This window comes from Elgaria multicarinata, chromosome 9 (genome assembly GCF_023053635.1).
Source record: "Elgaria multicarinata webbii isolate HBS135686 ecotype San Diego chromosome 9, rElgMul1.1.pri, whole genome shotgun sequence".
In the NCBI taxonomy this organism is placed as follows: Eukaryota; Metazoa; Chordata; class Lepidosauria; order Squamata; family Anguidae; genus Elgaria; species Elgaria multicarinata.
In genome coordinates, this window is record NC_086179.1 from 32791731 (window position 1) to 32807091 (window position 15361).

The 15361-nt window shown below is 43.1% G+C and overlaps 1 protein-coding gene across 2 annotated transcripts in view; it reads right to left on the reverse strand.

The window, feature by feature from the left end:
• Positions 1 to 12175, reverse strand: part of MYH9 (myosin heavy chain 9) — a 74825-nt gene extending 62650 nt beyond the window's left edge. The window contains exon 1 of one of the 2 annotated variants that reach the window (XM_063133459.1): positions 11993 to 12175. The gene's annotated coding sequence lies outside the window, so the exon portion shown is untranslated. Of the gene's footprint in view, positions 1 to 11718; positions 11737 to 11992 lie in introns of those variants that run through there. The other variant, XM_063133460.1, reaches the window with a different exon arrangement.
• Between the last annotated feature and the right edge of the window lie 3186 nt (positions 12176 to 15361).

A 15361-nucleotide genomic window follows, 5' to 3' on the forward strand; every position in this document is an offset into this window, starting at 1 on the left:
CTATGGGTTGTTCATTGAACTGTGGCTTATCATATTGCCTGAACCCAGCCAGAGTGGCTTGTTAACCATGCAGCTTGGCTACTTTTCTCAAACAAGCCACCTCGAGAAACACAGCTTGTTGTTGGATTGTTCAGGGTGGTTAACAAGCCACACTGCATGGTTCGTATGCCACCCTGTAGAAAACATGCTGCATTCAGACAACACGCTAACCCACAATTCAACGAACAACCCACAGTTCAAAACAACACACGCTCAACCTTTGAGACTGGGTTTGCATGTTGTGTGAACAGCCCCTGGGTAAACCATGGGAAAAGCACATGTATGTTGAAGGAAGGGTTACTTGTATTCCCTGTGCATTCTATGACACAGAAGACTTGAAGATATATTTTGCTGCAAGCATTATGTTGAGGTGATTAACTAAGATGACGAGTAGAGCAATATACTCCTTGACTTTTGAAATTATGAAATGAGAGGCAGATTAGCAATATCCTGTTGGCAATGATGCAAAGCAAAAATGAGCTCAAGGCAACTGAATAGTATTATAGTTGTGAGGGTAAAATGTAGCAACAAGCTGAGAAAGCCAATTTCTAAAAATGTCAGACCATCGTGCTCTATAATCCACAAACGTTAAAGACTGCCCCTCTAATGTAGGCATGCAGTTATCCATCTTAAGTCAGCCTTTGTTTCAAAGAAAGTTATTCGTTTCCTCACACTTGAAAAATATCTAGTGTAAGTACCATCGCTTAGACACTTTTGCTACTGGAGGTACCATAGCTCAATTGTAGAGCACAGGCTTTGTTTGCATAGTCATTTTGAGGTAGGACTGGTAAAGACCTCTGCTCGAAACCCTGGAGAGTTGCTGATATTCAGTGTAGACTACGCTGGGCAGGAAATAGATCTCCAGATGTTTTGAACTTCAACTTCCAGAATCCCCAACCAACATCAGGAATGCCAGGAGCTGAAGTCCAAAACATTTGGAAGTGTACTTTCTGCCCAGCCTTGGTGTAGACCGAGGGTAGGCAACCCAGTGCCCTCCAGATGCTTTGGGTAACTAGGGAGCCCAAGCAACATTTGATCAGCTTTCCCCATGCTGGGTGGGGATTATGGGAGTTGTAGTACAACACATCTGGTGGGCAGAACGTTGGGGAAGACTATATTAGATTTACCATGCTAGGTACTTTTTTTACAAAAGTGCTTCTGGAAATAGTTTTGAGTACTTGCCCCAGAGGCAGGGGGAGAGAAACTATTGCCAATGTACAACTCTTTGTATCCAAAGCAAACATTAGTTCAACAGGCTGGCCTTCTTAACATTTTGCCAACATTTGGGGGTAATATACTTGGCAGGGGGAGGGGCCAGAGGAGGACAAGAGAATGAGAAAGCAACTGGCCACTCCCTGCTATTACAAATGACAGAGTTAGGCCTAGGACACGTTGCACTCAAGAGTGAAGCTGATATTAATTAGCTCAACTTACAGAGTACAGGAACTGGTGCATGGAAATAGTATAATGTGTTCGGGGGAGGCGTGTAGAGGTGGTTATTAGTTTCAAACTCCATCTCTAGCACACTTAAGCTCAACTGGCGGATGCCCAATGCTTAAAGTTTGGAATGTATCTTATTCCAAGCTAAATCTAGCATAGTGTGCTCTCTGCAACTGTTGTTCCCTATTTCCATGTGTGCAGTACATGCCTTCTCAGCAGAGGAAAGAGACAGCATGCCCACAAGGAAAACATTCCAGAAGGCAAACACATTCTTCGTGACCACTCAATAGAGTAATCCCACTTTAAGACGACAGCAGTGGCTTTGGAGTCTCCAGCCCATCCCTGGCGCTCGAAGGGCTTGGTTTAGAGTTCACCAAGTCTCCCTAGGCAACAGGGTCTTTGAGACAAGCACAAGACATTGCTCACAATGACAAAACTGAAGAAAGAGTTCCTTTCCCCACAGGCTTTGAGTATAAAGCCCAGAGGACTACCAACAATAGCTCTGAAGCATGCTACAGTTCAGAGCCAGTAACTAAAGTCTCTCCTGTCATGCCTCAGGTGGCAACAGCTGTGCCCATTTACTTAGATTTGAAAGCAAGGCTGGCCCCTTCTTCTGTTCTATCATCTTCCTCTTGTTCTTCCGCACCACAATCTGCATTAGCTTCAAACTTCTTCCTTTTAAAGAACTGCCATTTCACCAGCGTCTCTCCAACGTCTCCTTTCCTGTCCACACTTAAGTGCAGGCGTTGTTACATGGTCGCTAGGCCTGGGGCAGAAACACATGTGATGGGGGCAGCCTCTCATCTTTGAACGCAGACCATCACCCCACCTAGCAGCAAGGTGTGACAGGTGGCTGCTAGTAGAGAAGCTGTGGGGAGGATAGGAAGTGGCTGCCTCTCCCCACCATAGGCAGTTTTCACCCACAGCTGGATTTGTTTCTGATCTGGGGGGCAGAGGCCTGGATAGGAGGGAAAGCATCTGAAGAGGCGCAAGGGAGAGAGCACAGTAACAGGCAGGCAGGATTCAGCAGCTCTCCCACCATGTTCTTGCAGTCTAGCAACGAATCACTGAAGTGTCAAAGTCATATATCTGCCACTGTTCTACCCTTGTTCTTAGCAGAGTTTGGGATGTTCAATTAGTGATACCCTTGTATTCAGCAATGTTTATCTGTGGCAGTTGGCTTGCTATTAGAAGTGTTTGAACAGTCCATTAAAAAATGGATTTAAAAGAAGCTGGAAAATGGATCTTGCAGCAACAAGAAAATGGATCTTGCAGCAACAAGACTGCTATCAAGGCAGAATTGCCCATGATCAGAATTCTGTGGCTGGCAACACCATTGCCTTTTCATGTTGTGCTCCATTCTCTGTTCCATCATGTGTTTTATAAGGCCTAGCTAACTTGACTTAAGTGGCAGCTAGTTTCATAGCATAAAGCCAGCCTGAGGCTCTTTGTGAGTTAGTCACACATTACCGATTGAGTCTAGTTACAGACAGCAATTGCAATTATTTAAATTCAGCAAATTGTCATATGGTATCTTAGGCAAAAGAGTAGGTAGAGCACTCCAAACTTCCAGTACAAGTTTATCACTGTGTAAAGCTTTAGAATAGCCTTACAACTACCTACAAGGATATGTTACCTATCCCTTTCACATAACTCTTCCCCACTTGCCATCACTACTTTCCTAAAACCTAGGAGGTTCCCAGATGCAAACACTGTTGCACCAGGTTTTCCAGAGATTTAAGTACTATCAGATAGGAGGGAAAAGCACAATCTATAAAACAAGAAGAAAGCAAGCACAGGCTGAAAGGCTATGAAGCACCCATAGTCTGGACTACACAGTATTTTCATGGTGCAAAGAGATAATGCACATAAAACTCAAGTACTTCAGGACTGTTTAAAAAAAGCTTCCTCTCCCCATCTTCTGCAGGAATGCAACAAATAAAGGTATTTTGTCTGTGCAACTACTACACAAGACCACAAAGAAGACCCACAATGCAATTCAAGAATTGCAGCTTCAGTCTACTGCGAGAGAACTTCATAGCTAGAAAAAATGGTAAGGAGAAGCATGGACTACTTGCTAACATACGCGAGTTGGCTGCCTTTTCAAGCCAATCAGAACTTCCAAGCCATACTTTCAAACTTATTCAAGATTAAACTATGTTGAGTCTACCACTAATATACGTCTCAGGGGCATACTAATCATGATTGTAGTTCTGTGGATTTAAGCACGGATCTGCCCATAACAGCATAAAGGACAAACAGATCAGGGAAGTTCAACCCTTCCTGAAGCTCATGCACCCTACTCAACTACTTTTTTACCCAGCCAAAGTCACCTGAAGCACTGCTGGGAGAAACACTGTCTGACCACCACCACCACCCCTCATTCTTGTCTTTCTTCATACCAAAATTAAATTAATCTCTAAAATAGTACATTCCATTTAATGTTTGGTGAAGCAACTTTGTATCCAACTAAATCTAGTCATCACCAATCCATCTAAACCTGATTGGAAGCAATGTCCATGCACTTCAATGGAGTTCCTTTCAACTGTGTTTATTTAACTCATTTGTACACCACTCTTACAGAGCAAACCTACTGCTTGAGATGAGGAGCGCCACTGGGGTGTCTCAAGAATCCAAAACTCTGCCCAGCTCAGACAGGGAAGAGCAAAGTTTTCTTCCCCACCCTTTCCTTTTCCATTCCCCTCCCCTCACTCTTTTCTTTAAAAATGTCCTTCCGATTGTTATAATGGGAAGGAAAATTAACTATGCCAGCTTCAAGGGCTGGCATAGTTCTTCCCTTGTTCTGAGTGTGTCAGGGGCATGGAAGAACTGTGGGTCCTGCAAATCCACAACCTCTCCTGGCACTCCCATGGAAGCCTGCCCCCAAGCCCCAAGCCCTGATCTTCCCTTGTTTGCCTCTACTGATGCTGAAGCTCCAGTGTCAGAGAGGTAAATGCTGCAGAAGCTTCCATGTGGTATCCAAGGGCATCCAAGGTCAGACCTCATCTTTACCCACAGAGGGGAAAATCTGAAAAAGCCCTGAAAAAACAGGATTGGAACCTTAATCCAATAGGATTCCAGGGCAGTGAACAAGTTTATATGGCAAAACATTATTAAAGTGTACAGTAAACCATAACATTGACAATTATATGAGGCAGCTAAGGCATTACACAACTTAAAATGTCTGGGGAAACAAAGCATTCTTAATCTAACACTAGAAGGATGATTATGTTGAAACCAAGTTCACCTCTTTAGGGAAAGCATTCCATAAGTGGGGTGGTACCACAAAAAAGCCTTCTTTCTTTGTTGTTACACAATGCACTTCCAAAAAGAAAAAAAACATGAAGAGCTGTTTAAGCAGAGCGATAGCTTGGTACAATAGTTTTGAAAAAATCAAATGATCCTCCCTTCCTATTTATAGCTGTAACAATGTTTTACAGATCAGTTGGTCACTGAAGCTTTGAGAGTTTTGGGGGTTTGAGATTTTCTGGATTACAAACACTGGTATTAGAATCCATATTTGTTTCAACCTGTCTCAAGGGTCCAAAGCAGCAAACTCACCAAGTTTTGCAGGGGTTGGAACCAGTTGGATACGCTTGTCCCATATATCATTCAGAATATGTGCCTAATATGTAAGGACAAGCCATTTAATAATATGGCTTCCCCCATAGTATAATATCTTGCTCAGGCTTTGAAAAAGGTGAGCTCTGACTGTGACTTCTGCAATTTCCTTAAGATACTTAGGGAAGCAGAGTTTGAAGGAGAGAGAGAGAACTTGGAAATACAGTTCTGTCACAATTCTACAACAGTTACAGTTCTGCTACAAAAATCCATAGCAAGATTAATATTTAGGAAGCCGGAGACATGCCCCAAAGGGGTGAATGAAGTTACATGAAAAGAGTAATCGATACTTAAGTGTTGGAACTAGTAATGTATTCCTTTACTGCACAACTTCTCATAATGTCTGGAGTTCTATGTGACTGCATGTAGTTGATGTAGGCTTGACATGAACCAAGAGTAGATAATTTGTGACTCTGCATATGTTGTTGGTCTCCAACTCCCATCAGCACCAGCTAGCATGTCCAATTGTCAGGGATGATGGGAGCTGGTGAGAGTCCAACAACACTTGCAGACCACAAGTTGTCCACACATGTCGTTAAATAGTATTTCCACATCCTTTTGCAACAGAAAACCCATATGGCTACCAGGAGGAGGGCCTTCCCTGCTGTGGCACCCCAGCTGTGGAATGAGCTCCCTAAGGAGGTTCGTTTGGCACCTACATTATATGCTTTCACCAGGTGAAGACCTTTTTATTCTCCCAGAATTTTAACAGTCTATAAATAAATTTCAACTTGGTGTTTTAAATTTGTAATTTTGCATTGCTACTGTTTTTATCTGGTTGAGCTTTTATATTGTATTTTATATTATGGTTTTATACTGTTGTTTTATACTTTGAATGATTTTAATTTTTGTGAACTGCCCAAAGAGCTACGGATAAATAAATATATGGGAGGTTGTGGGCTCTCCCACACTAGAGGCCTTCAAAAGGCAGCTGGACAACCATCTGTCAGGTATGCTTTAGGGTGGATTCCTGCATTGAGCAGGGGTTGGACTCGATGGCCTTGTTGGCCCCTTCCAACTCTGCTATTCTATGATTCTATGCTTTGTGGAAAGGAGTGCTTAAAGTAAGAACAAGATCATCTTAGTTTCCCCACCTGCGAGTACTATGGTGCTGCAGCATTACATTTCAGCCTCCATACATAGGAGCTATTGACACTAACCACACATCAAATCAGAGAAGACATTTGCCTAAAAGTCACTTGCAAGCAAGTAGTAGTTTGCATATAAACACAGCACAGCTAGATCTATGCTATTTAGCCTGTTCACGCTATGAAAAGGTACCTACAGGAAAAATTGCCCCAGCTACAAATTACGTCTATGAAAATAGGCACTCAAAGAGATCTATACTGCTTTCCATCCATATTACAGAGCTATTTAAGGAGTTGCTAGGTCATCATCCAAACTGTTCCTTCATAAGGAAATTGTGTTTCAGGAGATGGCCCAGGTAATCCACTGCTCTCTAAAGAGCACTTTATTAGTCATACAATTCCCTGATACCATACAACTGGCCACTGTTGAAGCCCCTGTACCTCCCAGGGCTCCATTGGGAGACTTCTTCCTGCTTCCAAGGCCTCCTATGCACAATAGGGGAGGTTCAAATTCCAGCTCATACCTACTCAGATGCTAAAAGATGGCTCAGAGAAACGATCTGGTAAAGAATTGCAAGGCAGATGTTACCAGACTGTATGTTGAATACATGCAAAGTGGACCCAACATGTACTCTGACTTTTGCAGCATTACTTTGAATAAAATTAGACTAAAGTTACTCTGAAATATGGTCCTGTTTACTAATAGTGCATTTCCTACAAGGATGGGATCCTGGCAGCTGCTTCAACAATGCAAACACTTGTCTCAGCTTCCAAAAATAAATATTTGCACTATCCTCTATACTTGCCTACTTGCTTCTGGCCTACCTGAACATTGGCAGCCTCCAAATACACAAAGCAAATTAGGCACATACAGCTCAAGGCGAGTAGTGCAAGCACACCCTCACTAGAACTGCTGGCCAACCCACTCCCATACAGTGCCCATTTCCAGTCAAGAATATTTTTGAAGTCATAAGATTATGGCAATCTGCAAAGGGAGCAAATCAAAGGGATCCAAACTAGCACACATTGAGCATTTATCCATGCTAGGGGGCTTCTAAGCTCACCTTATATGCAGAAGCCTGTCCATACCCCGCCCCTCCAAACATCTGCTCCCAGGTCAGGGGCTCTATGCTAAGGTACCTCAAAAGGAAACAAAGGAAGGAAGCCATTCCAGCCCCATGCATGAAGGCTTCACTCATGCACAGGGGGCGAGTAGGAAATTGAATCTTGGTCCAATACTTTCCTCCTCCAGATTTGCAGTTTTAAGATAAAGCTTCTGTGAAGCCATATAATTCATCAATCTACACTCCTACTATCTTGACAAGCTACAGCCATGCTATGAAGCACTTGAGATTTGATACTTCACAAGACACCATACCAGGCAACCAACTATAGGAGTGCATATAATGTAGGGGAGAAGAGGTGGGTGGGGGAGCAGAGATCTGCATAACTCCCTCTTCAAAAGCACTTATAACCCTATTATGCAATGACATATTAAAAGGCACCAAGAGTAGCTCTTAAATGAAGAATTCCGAGACTGCCAATATAACCTCCTTACAAGGAGGAAAGTAAAAAGAAAGGGGTTTACACATAAAGGGGAAGAATCTGCAGTTGCTTTATTATTATTATTATTATTATTTATTTATATAGCACCATCAATGTACATGGTGCTGTACAGAGTAAAACAGTAAATAGCAAGACTCATAGTAAAACAATAAGGAGGGGAAGAGAATGCCAACAGGTACAGGGAAGGGTAAGCAGGCACAGGGTAGGGAAAAACTAACAGTAGAAAGTAACAGTAGAAAGTAACAGTAGAAGTCTGCACAACATCAAGTTTTAAAAGCTTTAGGAAAAAGAAAAGTTTTTAGTTGAGCTTTAAAAGCTGTGGTTGAACTTGTAGTTCTCAAATGTTCTGGAAGAGCGTTCCAGGCGTAAGGGGCAGCAGACGAAAATGGACGAAGCCGAGCAAGGGAAGTAGAGGCCCTTGGGCAGGCGAGAAACATGGCATCAGAGGAGCGAAGAGCACGAGCGGGGCAATAGTGTGAGATGAGAGAGGAGAGATAGGAAGGAGCTAGACCGTGAAAAGCTTTGAAGGTTAACAGGAGAAGTTTATATTGGATTCTGAAGTGAATTGGAAGCCAATGAAGAGATTTCAGAAGCGGAGTAACATGGTCAGAGCGGCGTGCTAAGAAGATGATCTTTGCGGCAGAGTGGTGAACAGAAACCAACAGGCTGATGTGAGAAGAAGGAAGGCCAGAGAGAAGAAGGTTGCAGTAGTCCAACCGTGAAATAACCAGTGCATGAACAAGCGTCTTGGCAGAAGAGACAGACAAAAATGATCGAATCCTGGCAATATTATACAGGAAAAATCGACAAGATTTAGCTACTGCCTCAATATGAGGAATAAAGGAGAGCGAGGAGTCGAAGATAAAGCCAAGGCTACGAGCTTCCTTGACCGGAGTAAGCGTAACATCATTGACAGTAAGAGAGTAACATCATTGCTTAAGACATCATTAAGCAGTAACATCATTGCTTAAGACAAGACTAGCATGTACCAAGCATACATTTATACTACCACTTTGAAAACTTGCTCCTCTCCCTATACATCCATCCCCAAATTCAAAATCTCAGGACTATCAGGAGTCCATGGGGATACAATGCTTTTATGTCACATGTTGCTCAAGTGTCCCACAGCTATCAGCAGTTAGTACAACAAACTAAACATAGGCTTTTTGCAAAGTGTAGACAATCACGATAAACACAAGATAGATTTTAAGCAGGTAGCTGCTTCTTGGTCTCAAATTAACTTATTTCTATTTTTCAAGACACTTTTTCTAAAAACCAGCAGGACTTGTCCCAATAGCTTCTAATCTAGACAGCTTCTCCTCGTATTGACATTCAGACAGTTTTACCTTTTATTACAAGCAGTGAAGTTTTATGAATAAGGGGTATAAGCCAGGTATCACTCCAAGCCTGTTCCACCAAACCCAGATTTTATATTCAAGAACAAGTCACAGAACCATTTTTGTATTCACATCAGTTAATTTGAGCAAGTTGGATTAGTCTTGTGAATGCTTCAACTTATGCTGATTCCAAATAGCCTATCTGGAACTTTAAAAAGTGGTCTGAATCAAGATACAAACAGCAGCAATCTGGGCACATAGCAAAGTACTAACACCTGTATTATCAGCTTTGGTGATCAGCTATCACCTGTAGTGAGTAAGGGGGAAATGTTGCCTCATCAATCTAAAGATGCATCATGGAAAATATAAGAATCATGTGCATCTAACATTGCCTTGGGTTAGATAAAGCAGTAGTAAGAAAGCTGTACATTTAACTATTCCAGCTGCTTGTCAAGAAACCACAGTGACCGGGGTGGGTGGGTTGGGGTGTCACCTTCTGAGAAATTATTTCCAAAGCTAAATTAACAATCCTGGCTCAATTCCCCAAAACCGGACAGAAACAAGTCAACTCACATCAACTTCTAACATAAAAAATGATATTAATTGTTCCTGAGATAGCCCAAATGACAGGCTAGTTCTGTAGACCTTCCAACGCATTCACTCAACAAATCAGTAAATGGAACTTTTCCCAATTATTTCATTTCAGTTGAATATACAAGTGTAACGACATAGCTCCAGACAGCAAGAGCATGAGTCAAACAGTATTAGCCTGTGCAAAGGTTTGCAGTTTTCACTGGAGTGGCAAAGATAAGTAACTACAGCCATATTTCACCTGGTGACTAAGTCAGAACATATCTTTATACAAGCAGTAACTGATTATGCAGTTGTTACTTTGGAGTCAGTTGTGTCACACCTATGCTTAAGGGGAGAAACTGCATTTTAAGATGCGTTTTAGAAGTACGCTCATCTGAGAAACAAGGTTCATAAACCAACCTCTTCTTCAGGAAGAAAGACAGATGCTTCAATCTTTTTAACCACAATATCCTTTTACCTTCACAGCTCAGAGCAGTTTCAGCAAGAATGCTTTGGTAGAACCATTAGTCAGAAAGGCACAAGCATTAACATTCAGGCTTTGTGGAAACTTATTTGCAAGAGAGCTATCCTTCAAAGGAAAATTATACTATAAAAGAAACAAAATTGTGCCTACGTTCATTTGTAGCCAGTTCAGATGTTATATTTTACAGATGCAAGTCACTCCTATCTCTTATATTTCACAGATGCAAGTCTGTTCAGGAATGATGCCACCATCCACAAACTTCTAAACATGCCATTGAGAGGCTTCTTTTTAAACAAAGGCCACTCTGTAGGTAGAATGATATAGAGCCACAGATTGTGCACAGAAAGGAAGTACATGCAAGTCAAAGAACAGGATGAAAGAAGCAGACCATACTAACAGAAAGAGAACATCTGTAAGCACTGGCACATTCCTTACTATATCATTTAAGTATTGAAACTAGGAACCTGCTGCAACGTATAGAAAAGGGATGGCCAACATGTAAATAATACGCATCCCACTGGCTCTTATGAAAATCTCAAGGCTATCTTTTTATATGTCCTAGCCATCAATACCACCAATAAAAGTTATAACCACACTCCTCAAGAACAGAGCTCAAGAACAGAGCAGAATCCACCCTTTTTGAAATCCTTACTTCATCTACCACAATGCATCAAGAGCAAGACTGGGCAAATAAAAATATTCTAGAAACAACATGCCTCTAAGCATTTGTCATTTTCCTATCGGTTGTTGACACAGTATCTAACAAACAAATTAACTGCCAGTAATTCTCTCCCCACCCCTACCTTCCCCCCACTTTTTTTTTTTTTAAATGTGGCTGAGCAAGTTGCTCATTCCAGATACAAGCTCTGGGACTAGGATATATTTTCACCATCCTGCCAGATGAGAAGAAAACCTGATTAAGCAACGAAAAACATATTTCACAGTCTTTAATAAGAGTGAAAGGTAGCTAGAGAAAGCGAGCGAGCGAGCGAGAATTCGGTCCGAATTTGATAACGGGGTAAGGCATAGGATCTGTCTTGCAAGCTTCGTCTTGCCCCGTCATTCCCTCCTCCCCCTTTCCTGGCTTGACTAAAGCAGAGCCAACTGAATGAGGAAGTCAAGCTCGGCGGGCGGAAGCCAAGCCCATTGCAATGTCTGCAACAAGATTGTCAGCCCGTGACTCAGGCGGGAGCCCTGACAGCTGCCAGGCTAACTGCTGCTGCCCGTTAGTTCCAAGGGGAAGAAGGAGCATTCACAGGGCCAGTTCAATATCGGGCAAGGCAGCTGAAAACCCCTCGATTAGAGAAGGAACCCCAATTGCAAACTGAAGTGAAACAAGCGAGAGGAAAGGCCTCCTAACGTTCAGTAGCATCGCAGAAAGGATTGAAAGAGAAGCACGCGAGCAACTGCTTTCTCTTAGGCCAGTCTCTGAAATTGCAGGAGATTGTGGCTTAAGTTTCCTTTTGCATGGCTGTTGTATTTTGGGGGAGTGGGAGGAGAGACAGAAAGAAGGTAGCATTAGTCAGAAGCGGGTACCCCAAAGGAGTAAAGGAAAGGAAGAAACGTTCACCTGGACCTGCGCGTGGAAGTTGCAGGACGCTCCCCACCCGCCGGGCAGAAAGGATTCAAGAGATAGAAGCGGCACCTTCCCCCAAAAGACGCTGCCTTAATGGGTGGCACTTCCTGGACTACTGCTCGCTCGGCAGGAGAAAGAGATTCTAGAAGTTAAGCCACACCCGCCCGCCTCACGATGAACCTCAACCCGCCGGCGCCAAACTGAAAACCAAGCGTCATCTTGTACGTTTCCCGTCCCGTCCCGCACCAACCCTGGATTGGGACTTCACCTGAGTCTGGCCAAAACCTGGGGGAAAGCCGCCGCCGCGGCTCCTGTTCCTCACGGAGAAAAGACTAGGCTCGGTAACCGACAGCTTCAGAGAGGGAGCCCCAGCGCCTTACCCACTGCGCTGTTTCAGCTTCAAAGCCTCTAACTCACCGGCAACAGCGAGGTTTCAAGCCGGGAGGGAGTGGCCGCGGCTAAGGATCTAACACCCACTTGGTGTACTGTCAGCCAATAGGGACAGGCGTTTGCTCTGACTGAGGCCTCGTTTTCGCCAATGGCGGCTCAAGTAGAGGGTGGTGCTTCCAGGATGGAGGCGTAAGACTTTTTCTTTTTTTAATCTCCTCAACTGCCGCCCCAACCGCGCTCTTGTATTAGCCCGCCCCCGTCTCGCAGTAATGGGCGCAGCCAATGGGTCCTCATTCAAGGAGGAGCAAAGATTGACACGTTAGGCAACCAATACATGCATGCAGAAAGGGCAGGGCACTTTGTAGGCCTATCTTGAACGTTTCGCTGCCCTGAGGCGTGGCAACGAAGAACGTAGTGGTGGGGAATGACTGCAGAGGAGGAACGAATCTCTATCATCCATTTTCAGCCCAGTTCGCCTTCCCTGGACAGGAGAAACCAAATTTAAAAGGCTCAATCCGATGCATGTTTACTCAGGAGTAAGCCCCATTGTTAAACCAAAGGTTATTCCCAGGTTAGGATGCATAGGATTGCAGGCTTATGTATCTCAAAGCAATACTTAGATATTGGCTTTCTCTCTCCTTCTTTGCTCTCCCTTTTCAGTCTGTCAAAAATCATGTCCCTTCTCGAGGTGTGGAGGACCTGTGGCCCTCTGTTGAACCTCAACCCCCATAATTCCTGACCATGCTAGCTGGAGCTGATGGGAGTTGGAGTCCAACATCTGGAGGTCTGCGGGTTTCTCACCCCTGCTTTACATTACAAAAATACAGACCCAAACTCTGGCTCCTTAAACAAACGAAACCCCTGTTGCATATGCCTTGGTCATTTCTCAGGATGATCACTGCAGTCTTCTCTTTGATTGTTATGTTGGTCTGCTTGTGTTCATCCAGTACTCTACACCCAAAATTGTCACTTTTCACATCACTCTGGCCATGTCATGTTACGAACTTTTTTAAATCCCTACCCTGGCTTTCTGTCTGCTTCAGGATCCTGCACAAACTCCTCATTCTTACCTTTAAACCCTTCCATGGCCTTGTCCCCTCTTCTACTTATTTCTCCACTTCTATCCCTTCCAGTAACCTACACTTGTCCAGCTCCACCACTCAGCTGTCCAAAGGTCTCTTGCTCCCTGAAACAACTGCTGCTTTTTTCCTACCCCATATGCCTGGCACTGTGCCACCACCTCCCTTGCTTCCCTCAGATTGCTCCTCAAAACTCCCCTTTTCCAGGATGACTTTGAAACAATCTCCTACTACCCCACTCTCAATACCCTATTGTAACTAAGCTTGATGGAGTTCGATTTTGTTCCCTAGTGTTGTTTTTTTAATTGTTTAAAATGTTTCTGTTATTTATCTCTTCTTGTAATTATTTATTAATTGATACTTTGGCATGTAAACCACTTAGATGTTTTCTTATCAAATGGTGTACAATTACTACAAATAAAAGTATGCACAACTGAAATAGTTGCATATTCTTCCTTGGTTTACCTCTGCTCTTTTTCTCTTCCCTTCTGCTGTTGTTTCCTTGTGTCTCTTTTCAGATTCTAAGCCCCTTGGGGTAGGGGGCTTGTCAAACCTGTTCTTTGTAGAGCATCATATGCATAGATGGCACAATCATCATTCTGATGTATAAAAACATAAGAATTGTGCTGCTAGATCAGACCAAGGTCTATTTAGGCTGCAATTCTATGCAAGTTTATCTGGGATTAAGCCCCACTGAACACAGTGAAAATTTACTTCTGAGTAAACATGCATAGCTTTGCCCTGCTAGTTCAGCGCTGTGTTTTCAATGGCCAGCCAGATTCCCCTGGCAAGTTCATGACACGATGGAGATAGCCATTCCCTATTGCTTGTCTTCAGAATTTGGTGATCAGAAGCCTCTGAATACAGATGTCCCATTTCTTAGCTATCATAGCACAACCGTGAGCTCTGTGGAAGAGCACATACTTTGCATGCAAAGAGGTCCCAGATACATTTCCAGATAGGGCTGCAAAAGACTTTTCTCTGAAAACCTGGAAAGCTACAGCCAGTCACTTCCTCAATCTGGGCCCCTCCAGATGTTTTGGACTACAATTCCAGTCAGTCCCAGGCAGGATAGTAGGAGTTCTGGCCTAAAACATCTGGAGGGCCCCAGGTTGGCGGAAGCTAGTGGAGAGGTTTTGAAGTATTGTTTTTCAAAAAACAAACAAATGTAGGATCCATTCAAAATTAAGCACTTAAAACTGTCCCATTGATTTCTGTGGGAGAGATACAAGCATGGGTTTAACTTTTACATTGTGATCAATGTGACTTTAAAATCCTAGCAATAGCTGGATCATGCCCAAGGCATTCTCCAGGTATGTAAAGAATGCATTTTTGGAGGTATAAATGTTGTATAAGGCTTTAAGTTAGCCCAGAGTCAAGGACCCTAAAAGGTCAATTAGAAACTTCAGCTGAAACCAGGAATCAAAACAGCTGAAGGTGTATTAGTAGAAGCTGATTGTACTAGAGACATTCATTGGAAAGCTGTTGAAATAATAGTCACAAGTTTATTCAGTTAAGATAAACATGAAAGGTGGACAAGGAGATGTCACTAATAATGTTGAAAGATGTGTACCACTGCATATTGTAAAATTCTGTCATTCAGCATTAATGAGAAGCAATGCAGAAAAAGCAAACATACAAAACAGCAAAGTTGGGAATCAACATATGAAGTAAAATTACTTACTAGTTCCCATGTAATTATTTGTGTGAAAATTTCAAAACAGAGTTCAGTCAGTAAACTGAGTAATATTTCAGTGTCCCTGCATCCAAGGATAAGTTTGGACTATTCTATACCATATCTCCATGATTAGAGAATTGTCCCCTTCAAGATATTGTAATCAAAACAGTCATTTTTGCACATCATACTTTAATGCATGATGACCCAAGATTATAATTATAAATAAGAAAGGGATGAACCACACCATTAGCTTTGTGCCACCCCAAATAATGCAACCACACCTCCAAGGGCATATCTACACAAAAGGTTTGCCCCAGGGTTGCTTTGCACTACCAGTACATCATCTACATGACGCAGCCGCCACTGCAAAGTCATCCAGGGGCAAACCCTGGAAACTCCACTCCAAAAAAGTCAGGCACTTATCCCAACTTTTTTGGCAGCGGAGCCCATGGCACCCCCTGATCACCATAGGCCACCTGCACCGCTAGAA